Here is a 12,387-nt window from a genome sequence, read left to right on the forward strand (position 1 = left end):
AGCTTGTGTTTCATCCAACCCAGCTTTTCTCATGATGTACTCTGCATATAAGTTAAATAAGCAGGGTGACCATATACAGCCTTGACATGCTCCTTTTCCTATTTGGAACCAGTCTGTTGGTCTATGTCCACCTCTAACTGTTGCTTCCTGACATGCATACAGATTTCTCAAGAGGCAGGTCAGGTGGTCTGGTATTCCCATCTCTTTCATAATTTTCCACAGTTTTTTGTGATCCACACTGTCAAAGGCTTTGGCATAGTCAATAAAGCAGAAAGAGATGCTTTTCTGAAACTCTCTTACTTTTTTGATGATCCAGGGGATGTTGGCAATTTGATCTCTGGTTCCTCTGTCTTTTCTAAAACCAGCTTGAACATTTGAAGTTCACGGTTCACGTATTGTTGAAGCCTGGCTTGGAGAATTTTGAACATTACTTTGCTAGCTTGTGAGATGAGTGCAATTGTCCAGTAGTTTGAGCATTCTTTGGCATTGCCTTTCTTTAGGAGTGGAATGAAAACTGACCTTTTCCAGTCCTGTGGCCACTGCTGAGTTTTCCAAATTTCCTGGCATGTTGAGTGCAGCCCTTTCTCAGCATCATCTTTTAAGATTTGAGATAGCTCAACAGGAATCCCATCAACTTCACTAGCTTTGTTTGCAATGATGCTTCCTAAGGCCCATTTGACTTTGCATTCCAGGATGTCTGGCTTTAGCTGAGTGATCACACCTTTGTGATTATCTGGGTTGTGAAAGTCTTTTTTGTACAGTTCTGTGTATTCTTGCCACCTCTTAATAGCTTCTGCTTCTGTTAGGTCCATACCATTTCTGTCCTTTATTGAGCCCATCTTTGCATGAAATGTTCCCTTGGTATCTCTAATTTTCTTGAAGAGATCTCTAGTCTTTCCCATTCTGTTGTTTTCCTCTATTTCTTTGCACTGATCATTGAGGAAGGCTTTCTTATCTCTCCTTGCTTTTCTTTGGAACTCTGCCTTCAAATGGGTATGTCTTTCCTTTTCTCCTTTGCTTTTGTCTTCTTTTCACAGCTCTTTGTAAGGCCTCCTCAGAGAGCCATTTTGCCTTTTTGCATATTTTTTTTTCTCGGGGATGGTCTTGATCCCTGTCTGCTGTACAATGTACGAACCTCCGTCCATAGTTCATCAGGCACTCTGTCTATCAGATCTAGTCCCTTAAATCTATTTCTCACTTCTACTGTATAATCGTAAGGGATTTGATTTAGGCCATACCTGAATGGTCTAGTGGTTTTCCCTACTTTTCTCAATTTAAGTCTGAATTTGCCAATAAGGAGTTCATGATCTGAGCCACAGTCAGCTCCCAGTCTTGTTTTTGCTAACTGTAGAGCTTCTGCATCTTTGGATGCAAAGAATATAATCAGTCTGATTTTGGTGTTGACCATCTGGTGATGTTGATGTGTAGAGTCTTCTCTCATGTTGTGGGCAGGGGGTGTTTGCTATGACCAGGCGTTCTCTGGGCAGAGCTCTTAGCCTTTGCCCTGCTTCATTCCGCACTGCAAGGCCAGTTACTGCACTCCAAGCAGTCACTCCAGTAATGGCTATTACTGCTGCGCTTAGTCGCTCAGTTGTGTCTGACTCTTTGTGACCCCAGAGACTGTAGCCCACCAGGATCCTTTGTCCATGGTATTCTCAGGCAAGAACACTGCAGTGGGTTGCAAAGCCATCCTCCATGGGATCTTCCCAGCCCAGGGATTGGACCCAGTTCTTCCACCTTGCAGGCAAGTTCTTTACTGTCTGAGACACCACGGAACCTATTAGTGGAGGAGGCCCTCAAGCAACTGTGATTTTTATTATCTATTTATGTGAAGAAAATAGTGTTTGAACCCTGACTTCACATACCAATTTTCTGGCCCAGGAAATTAGGTTTGTTGTGTCTTGTTTACTTCTTTGTGAAATGTGTATATTGGGTTAGCCAGAAAGTTTGTTCTGGTTTTTCTGTAACATGTTATGGAAAAACTGGAATGAACTTTTATGGCCAGCCCTACATTAGGAAATTGTAAGTTTGCAGTCACTAAATTAGTTGCTATTTAGTTAATGATAAGTTAAAAAAAATATTGCTTACTACTCCCCAAAACTACCCCTCAACCAGGATCCAACACACTGACAGTCACAGAAACTAAAAATAAAGTCTGGCAAATGTAGCAAAATAATGCAAAGTGGTGATACTGACAGCTACATATTACATTTACACTTTTTCAGTTCAGAATTGATAGTATGTTGGCATAAAGCAGAGCTGGTTGTAGTATTGAAGATACAATAAAATGGGACTACTAATGTGAATGCTGGCATTTTAAAAATAGATTATATAATTTTTAATTTAAAAAATAAGTTGCAAAGATATTTCAGAGTTTTCATCACACCTCACTGTACATTGTTAGTAGGAATTCAAAATGTTGTAGCTGCTATGGAAAATAGTATAGAGGTTCTCTATTAAGTTGAAAATTATATTGTAAATGATCCAGAAATCCTTCTTATGGGTATTATCCTAAAAATTTGAGGTCAAGCTTTCAAAAATATTTTAGCATTCCCACTCACTGTAGAACCATTCACAATAGCCAGGGTGTGGAAACAACTGAAATGTCTATGGACAGATAGTTGGATAAAAGAATGTGGTGCACATGTAAACAGAGGAATACAATCTGACCTTTAAAAAGATGGAAATTGTGTAATATGTGACTACATGGATGAAACTTGAAGACATTATGCTAAATGAAAATGTCAGTCATAGAAAGACAAATACTGAAGGATTCCACCTATATGATATATCAGAATCAAGGAGTGGAATAATAGTTATCAGAGGCTAGTGGAGAGGGAAGCGGGAATTTACGAATCAATGGTCAAGAAGTTTCAATTTAGCAAAGACACACACAGTGTACTGTACAAAATTATATGTATAGTCAACAGTACTGTATTGTACACTTAAAAATATCTTAAGAGGGTAGATCTCATATTGTGCTCTTACACAATAAAATAAAATTTAAGAAAGAATTAATGGTATATTATGATGACTAAAATTTAAATTTTTTTAGATTCCATCTGGTTTGTTTTTTCCCACTAATACACTCTTTTCTTTCTGAGATGTAATCCGGGGTCCCATTTTGGATTAGTTTTCACATCTCCTCAGTATCCTCTGGTCTGAAACAGTGTCTCACTCCTTTCTTGTTTTTTCTTGACTTTGACAATTCTAAGGAATATTGGTGAGGTATTCTGAAGAATGTTTCCGGATATGGGTTTACATACTGATTCTCTCACGTTAAACTGGTAGTGTAGATTTTCAGTATGGCTTTATCACAGAGGTAACGCTTTTCTCACGACATCACATCAGGGTGAATGATATCCACATTACATCACTGGAGAAGACCACCTTTATCTTTTGCTTAAGGCAGAGCTGGTCAAGTTTCTCTACTATAAACTTGAGTGCTGGATTTGACATGCAGTTAATAACAATTATTTCTATATATTTTTTTTCGTATTTCAAAGTCTACATTTCATGCTTATTCGATGAATACCTGTTGTTTCTAAAGTTCAATATCAAAAAAAAAGTAATTAATGGGATAGATGTGGTGGTGTAATTATCTTTAATGATTTAGAAGAAAACACATCCACTAAAATGACACAAGAGACAGTGTCTCACCTAATTAAATGGTTTGTGGTCCACTGAGCATTACTCCAATTACAATTCTGTGTACTTCATATATTCATGGTCATGGGGGGAAATATAAGACTCAGGGTTTGGCAGAATTTAGACTGTGGATTCAACTTTTAACTTTTTCTTTGTATTTTTTGATACTTCTAATGTCCCTAGAAATAAAACGCCATTTTACCGCCATGCTCATTGAAATATACTACCATTTTGGCAAGGCTAAAGTCTTTTAATATCTTAAAGATTGTTTGAATACTGAGAAGAAATATACCTGAGATTCATTAATCCTAAAAAGAAATTCTCAGTAAATTAATCAAGAACATCTGGTTTCAGGTCAGTTCATGTTTCTTTCTGTATCTTTCAAATTAAGTGGAAAAGATGGAGCTACAGCTCATATAGACTACTCCACAAACTATAGATTGATCTCTTTCTATGATCAGAAACATTTTAATTTGCACTAATATGGCATGAAGTGGTTTTGACAATTAAGATTTGTATTACTGAAACTGGCAGCAATGAGCAATAGGGAAATTGCAAAAATACACAGAATTCTGTAATTCTATAAACCTAGTTCCAATTTGAATACAAACCTACCATTAATCCACTGATTTTCTCCAAAATCATTTGAAATTGCTAAGGTTGAACACTAAATCAAGTTTTCAGTCTGTTTCGTTATTGATGTGAGTATTGCATCAGTAAACTAAAACAGTGGTTCCAGTCTTCCTAATATACCGGGGTGTTGCTAATATTTTCAAATATTGAAGGAAAGCCATTTATTAAAATAGTCTGAATAATAATGGATATTTACAGTGTATCTGCCCAGTCCCTCTTGCTATTGAAAAAAATATTCTGATGACATATTATTTATGTCTAGGGTTGTTTGTAGTGGATATCAAGTAGGCCTTCATGGAGCTGAGTCCGTAGCTTGACACTTGATCTGGACAAAACTAAGATGAAACAGGCCATCCATCTAATTTTACTGAAGTTTTATGTTCGTATCTTGGGGCCATTCATTTTAAGGCATTGCAGCTCTTGCTTCCCCATCTTCTCCAAGTTTGCCTTGTAACAGAGGTTTACTCATTGGTAGAGAAAATTTGACTACATCTTGAATGCATTTTGTATAAAATTATTGTTGGCAAATATAATAATTAATTATATATAATTTATAAATATAAGTTATATCCTTTTGTTTCTCATAACATCATATGTATTTTATATTATATATTTAATTATATATTGGTGGCTGAGACTGTAAAGAATCTGTTTGCAGTAGACCTGGGTTTGATCTCTGAGTTGGGAAGATCCCATGGAGAAGGGAATGGAAATCCACTCCAGTATTCTTACCTGGAGAATCACATGTACAGAGAAACCTGGTGGGCTACAGTCCATTGTTTTTGAAAGAGTCAGACATGAGAGAGCAACTAAAACTCATTTATAATTTTAGATATATATCAAAAAGGTTTAGCTGCTAAGTCACACTGGAGTGGGTTGCCATCTCCTTCTCCAGGGGATCCTCCCGACCTAGGGATTGAACTCAGGTCTCCTGCATTGCAGGTGGATTATTTACTGACTCAGGCATTAGGGAGGCCCACAGCAATACTGGGGTGGGTTGCCATTTTCTTCTCCAGGGAATCTTCCCCACCCAGGAATTGAACCTGTGTCTCCTACATTGAAGGTGGATTCTTTACCATTAAGTCACTGTGGAAGCCTTATATATTAAAATAGATTATCTAAAATCACATTTACAAATAATTAATATGTTAATTAGATTCAATTAATGACTGAATCAATGTTAAGCAAAATGTCAATATAAAAATCCAAAAATTATCCCAGGAGGCAGTATAACCTTAATGGAGGTTCTTATGGAAGGTACATGATTATTTCAAGAATAAGATTCTATAATTAATTTAAGCACCAGATGGAAGGCATAAACTAGTTAAAACTTAAGATTTATGCCAATTCACAAACTTTATGGGTGCTTAATTCTTTAACATGACTAGAATATAAAGAAAATTATACTAAGATTTATATGGCACCTTTTACACATTTTGTGATCTCCTTGATCCTTAGTGTAATTGTTAGAACCATAAAAAAGTACTCTGCTTCTTTTTGGCACCTCAAAATCTTGTGATTTACAATTTATCTTGTGTTCCAAATTTATATTTTAGCTGTATATTAAAAATACTAACTAAGGGCTAAATTTTAAATGATAGGATGAATAGTTTGTATTTTAGTGGTTCTCATAATTTATCATGCATCTTAAATCACCTGGCGGGCTGGATAAATCACAAATTGTGGGCTCTATTCCAGAGTTTTTGATTCAGGACGTTGGAGACAGGGCTTGAGAATTTGCATCCCTAACATAGTCTTAGGTGTCCCTGCTGATGGTGCTTTGAGGACCATACCTGGAGAATATATACCAACTCCACAGAAACATGAAGCTTCTGCCTTTTCTGTTTCTCTTTTCTATTCATTTCTATTTTTCAGGAATAATGTTTGGCCCTTTGTTCAACAGGAATCATGCTGCTATCAGAAGGAAATCAGAGTATCATACCCTCATTTATTCTCCTGGCTTTTCAGAATATCCAGAACTCCGGGTCCCACTTTTCCTTGTTTTCTTGTCTATCTACACAGTCACTGTGGTGGGGAATTTAGGCATGATCATAATTATCAAGGTCAATTCAAAACTCCACACGGTCATGTACTTTTTCCTTGGTCACTTGTCCTTTGTCGATTTCTGTTTTTCTACTGTAGTTACACCCAAACTGTTGGAGTCTTTGATTGTGGAGAACAGAACCATCTCTTTCTCTGGTTGCATTGCGCAATTTTGTTTCGCTTGCCTATTTGGCGTAGCAGAAACGTCAATGTTAGCAGCGATGGCCTCTGACCGCGTCGTGGCAGTCTGCAGCCCCTTGTTCTATGCCGCTGCGATGTCCCCGAAGCGCTGTGCTCTCTTGGTGGCTGGCTCTTACTCCTGGGGTGTAACGTGCTCCATGACACTCACAAGCTTTCTTCTCGCATTATCCTATTGCAAGTCTAGCACCGTAAATAATTTTATCTGTGACCACTCTGTAATTGTTTCCATCTCCTGCTCAGATCCCTCTGTCACTCAGATGTTATGCTCAATTATTGCCATATTCAATGAGGCGAGCAGCCTGGTGATTATTCTGATGTCCTATATGTTCATTTTTATCACTGTTATGGGGATGCCTTCTGCAAGTGGGCGCTGGAAAACCTTCTCTACCTGTGCTTCCCACCTGACAGCCATCAGCATCTTCCATGGAACCATCCTTTTCCTTTTCTGCATCCCTAACCCCAAAACTTCTTGGCTCACAGTCAAAGTGACTTCTGTGTTCTACACAGTACTAATTCCTATGCTGAACCCCTTGATCTACAGCTTGAGGAACAAAGAAGTAAAAAATACATTCACAAGATTACTTTTCACAAAACCGCTTTGTCACTCCACATAATATTTTTAAAGTCATTCTTTTATTTCTGAAAAAAAAATTGATGTCCTATGCTACAGATTGTTCCATTCTTGCAATGTAATTGATGTTTCAAATATTTTAATAAATACAGTTTAGGTTAATATATCTATGGCAGGATAACATTTTATTGATGATTATTGATTTTTGCATACATCAGTGTTTAGTAAAATAGCTGTAAACTATATGTAAACCAAAATTTTTAAAAAATGACTGCTTTTTTTGTAGTATTTATAAATTATTTTTGAGTGAATTCAAATGTATTAAAAGTTTATGAGTATATGATGAAATAAGCTATTATTTTCTGCTTTGGCCAGTTGGCATGTACAACATAAGAAAAATGATTAAGGAGAAAGTTCAAGCTTCATACAAAGAATGAATAAAACTGTTTATGACATCCTTTTCAAAACACAAGTCTAGGAAAATTAAAGACAGGAGGGCAACATGGACTCCAAGAACTAATCAATCAAATACACAATAACAATAAAATATGACTAACCACCCAACAACACAATTATTCCAATCATACAATGACCAAGTGCTGTCTTAGACTAAAGTGTTTAGGCATGCATGACAGCAATCTGTCTTTCACTATATCACAGAGTTTGCTCATACTCAGTCCATTAAGTCAGTGAAGCTATCTAACTATCTGATCCTCTGTTGCCCACTTCTCTGCCTGCCCTCAACATTTCCCAGCATCAGGGTCTTTTCTAATGAGTCAACTCTTCTCATCTGGTGGCCAAAGTGTTGGCACTTCAGCTTCAGCCTCAGTCTTTCCAATGAGAATTCAGGGTTGATCTCCTCTAGGATTGACCTGGTTTGATCTTCTTGCTGTTCAAGGGACTCTCAAGAGTTTTCTCCAGCACCACAATTTGAAAGCAACAATTAGGCACTCAGGCTTCTCTACGGTCCAACACACACATCTATACATGATTACTGGAAAAACCATAACTTGGACTATATGGACCTTTGTCAACAAAGTAATGCCTCTGTGCTTTTTTATTATTATTATTATTTTTCATTTATTTTTATTAGTTGGAGGCTAATTACTTTACAATATTGTAGTGGTTTTTGCCATACACTGACATGAATCAGCCATGGTTTTACATGTGTTCCCCATCCTGGTACCCCCTCCCACCTGCCTCCTTATCCCATCCCTCTGGGTCTTCACAGTGCACCAGCCCTGAGCACTTGTCTCATGCATCCAACCTGGGCTGGCGATCTGTTTCACACTTGATAACATACATGTTTCAATGCTATTCTCTCAGATCATCCCACCCTCGCCTTCTCCCATAGAGTCCAAAAGTCTGTTCTAGACATCTGTGTCTCTTTTTTTTTGTCCTGCATATAGGGTTATCATTATCATCTTTTTAAATTCTGTATATATGCATTAGTACACTGTATTGGTGTTTATCTGCTTTTTAATACAGTGTCTAGGATTGTCATAGCTTTCCTTCCAAGGAATCATAGATGAATGAATCATAGATGTAAACATAAAAATGAAAACCAAAAAATATTTAGCATAAAACAGAAAAAATTTTTCATAAGTTAGGATGATAATTTTTTGAACGAACATAAAAAGGATGGATTTTAAAAAAAAACAATAAAAGGTGCTTCATTGCCATTAAAATCTTTGGTTAAAGTTTCTTAAGCATAAATGACACCATTAATAAAGTGAAAATACAAGCCATAGATTGTGAGTAAGTATTTGCAAAACTTATATTTGATAAATGATTTCAATGTAAAACACACAGAGGAAGTCTTTATACTCAGTACAAGAAGAAAACCTACTTAAAGTTTTGATGAACTATCTGAGCACACATTTGACAAAACAGAACACACAAATAAACACATGAAAAAATACTAAGCATAGCTAGTCATCAGTGACATTCTTATTAAAATTAAAACTTAAACCACAAGGAGAAACTACTCTACTCCATTTAGAGTAGCTAAAATGAATAAGAGATTCAAATACTGCTGAAAATGTGGAGCAAGTTAAATGCTTATGCATTTCAGGTAAGAGTACAGGGTTAGATAACTTTGAGAATAGTTCAGCAGTATCTTGTGAAGTTACACAAGCACCTCCCGACTATGACGCTGCAGAAACTGTGATGGCAGTTAGTTTCAGCCTCGGAGTTGGCGGCAGTTTGTTGAACAGCATGGAAAACTAATATCCAACGAGGTTGCTAGCTCTGGTTGACCAGGGTGTAGATACTGGCTCCAAAGCTATTCCAGGGTACAGAGGTGTCAGCAAGGGGGGGAAGATGCCTCGTGGAACTCAATCCTATCTCAGTGAGAGAATAGCCATGCAGACTTGTGGGATTTTGGATCAAGACCACACTATGTACAATAATTCTGTGCCTGGTGGGAAACAGCCTCTGGTGTGTTATCCCTTCCTGGTAGAGTCTGGCAAGCATTAGTCAGGTTGTCAGGAGCCTTGGGGAAGCATTTGTTGCTGCTGTTTAGTCGCTAAATTGTGTCCAAATCTTTTGCGTATCCATGGACTGCAGCCCACCAGGCTTCTCTGTCCAACAGATTTCCCAGGCAAGAATACTGGAGTGGGTGGCCATTTTCTTTACTAAGGGTTATTCCTGACTCCAAGCAGGGATAGAACCTACATCTCCTGCACTGCACTTTTTTTTACCACCCAGCCACCAGGCAAGACAGTGGATCTAACTGTGTGATATTTCAGTATAGTAGAACCAATGGATTGACTGATAGTCAGAGGTTTTAGAGATTTAAACATGTTTCCAAAATGCATTTTCCATTTTTAAGACACTGTATTATTTAATTGTATTAATATAAATTTGAAAGTGTGGATTACTTATATTTAGAAGAAGACACAATTTAGTTTCAGTAAGGAACATCATTGTTTCTGAGGACAATAATATTTAAGTTAAGCAACAAAATCAGAGACCAAGTTATACTGCTTATACATCTCAAAACACATGCACTTCAGACACAGAATGGGAAAGAAAAATCACATAGCAAATATATATAATAGCAGTTAATATCTCTGAACAGTTTCATTTTTGCTTGTTTGTCTTTCGTTTTGGGTTTTATTGCAGTCATCAAGTTTTCTTATTCAGTTCATGTATTTTTTTTTTATAATTATTTTTAAAGAAATTCATGAAATGGACTATTTGAGGTGCCATCTCCAGTGATTCAGAAGGAACTACCTTTTTGCAAATTGCCACATGAAAAAAAAAAAAACATTCAAGCTAATTTATTGATGTGTGATATAAAAATAAATAGCTCAAGAAATACTCTCTAGGGTCTAAATCCCCAAGGTCACAGAAGCATAAACAAGCCCTACGTTTTGTTCATAGGAATCAGATTCAGCTTCCAAATCTCTCTCTCTCTCTCTCTGTTTCTACTTTTCTCTGAGTTTTCCTGGATATTAAGAAAGGAGTATATTCCAGTCACATTAAATTTTTGTGGGCTCCTCCTACATTGATTAACTCCTTAATGTTTTACTTGATGTTTGAATTCTGAGTGGGAACTCCCCTGGAGACAATTAATAGTAGAAACGGGATCTTCAGGTGAGTTGGTTTCAGGTGGGATGATCTATCTTGTTTCTTTTCTCTCCTTTGGGGAACACTGAGATCCTGAAACCTCTAAAGCAGTGGACACGCTGTCAGTCTTTGTGCGATAATGTCTCCCAAGTCCATTTTCCGGAAGGCTGAGCTTTGATCTCCTCCCCCTTCACTGGGGTATCATCCTGGATTTTGCTTTGCGAATATCCACACTGTGCTTCTCAGAGTAGTCACAATGAAATCTTTTAAAAGAATATTATAATGCCTGGGAATTCCTCAATGCCTCAAAATTGAGCTGAAAGAAGATAAGAATGGCCGGGGTCCAGCCTCGGCAGGATCCAGGGGGTACCCTCGCGATGAACGGTGTTGGTGAGAGAAGGCACGTTGAGACCAGTCTTGATGGGGCCAAGTCTGCAAGGGAGAGAGAGAGAAAGAGAGAGAGAGAGAGAGAGTGAATGACCAGACGGGGGGGTGCAGAGTCTGGCAGAGTCTGGCAATGCTTTGTTTTTTACCATGGCTTTTTTTTTTTTTTTTTCATTTATTTTTATTAGTTGGGGGCTAACTACTTCACAACATTGCAGTGGGTTTTGTCATACAGTGACATGAATCAGCCATGGATTTACACGTATTCCCCATCCTGATCCCCCCTCCCACCTCCCTCTCCACCCGATTCCTCTGGGTCTTCCCAGTGCACCAGACCCGAGCACTTGTCTCATGCATCCCACCTGGGCTGGTGATCTGTTTCACTTTAGATAATATACATGCTGTTCTCTCGAAACATCCCACCCTCACCTTCTCCCACAGAGTCCAAAAGTCTGTTCTGTACATCTGTGTCTCTTTTTCTGTTTTGCATATAGGGTTATCATTACCATCTTTCTAAATTCCATATATATTTGTTAGTATGCTGTAATGTTCTTTATCTTTCTGGCTTACTTCACTCTGTATAATGGGCTCCAGTTTCATCCATCTCATTAGAACTGATTCAAATGAATTCTTTTTAACAGCTGAGTAATATTCCATGGTGTATATGTACCACAGCTTCCTTATCCATTCGTCTGCTGATGGCTTTTATACCCTAAATTAGTACATTTCTAAGGGGAAGATAGTTTAACATTACATCAGCTTGTCCTTCACAAAACCAGGGTGTTTTCTGCATACTTCTTTGTTTGTGAGGGTCTTGTACATTATCTTCTGGCCTTGGGGCCTATTAACATTTTATGCAAGTCAGGTGAATGTGAACCTATTTTCTGTTTCTGTGGTGACCTTAACTGAAAGGTAGCAGTCTCATAGGGCAACAGTACAGAGTGGAAGTATAACCTTGTTAACACAAAAATTAATCCTTCTGCAGAAGTTGTCAGTTGCGTTTATCTAAGAGGTTTACCCCACACTGACTCTGCGGCTTTGGTGAGGCAGCCTCTACCTAGCACTCCTGGCTGACAATTAACAACCATTTCATTGTTACCACACTAGGGCTAAGCTCTTATTTTTCTAGATCTATAACTATATTAACAATGGTTTCTATAACACAACCTTAGCACATTAAGAGCAAAAACACAGCAAGCAAATGTTAACCCAATAACCACCTTTAGAATAATTTTTTTTTAATGTTTTCTAATAGGACTCCTTCACCCCTCAAAAAGGCTCTATGTCTATTAGGGCTTTTATATAATCAGATTCTTTATGCTATTTTATGATTA

The 12,387-nt window shown here is 37.6% G+C and overlaps 1 pseudogene; it reads left to right on the forward strand.

The window, feature by feature from the left end:
- The first annotated feature begins 6,189 nt into the window (after positions 1-6,189).
- On the forward strand, positions 6,190-7,139 carry LOC133071658 (olfactory receptor 5D13-like; annotated as a pseudogene).
- The last annotated feature ends 5,248 nt before the right edge of the window (positions 7,140-12,387 follow it).

This window comes from Dama dama, chromosome 1 (genome assembly GCF_033118175.1).
Source record: "Dama dama isolate Ldn47 chromosome 1, ASM3311817v1, whole genome shotgun sequence".
NCBI classification, from domain to species: Eukaryota; Metazoa; Chordata; class Mammalia; order Artiodactyla; family Cervidae; genus Dama; species Dama dama.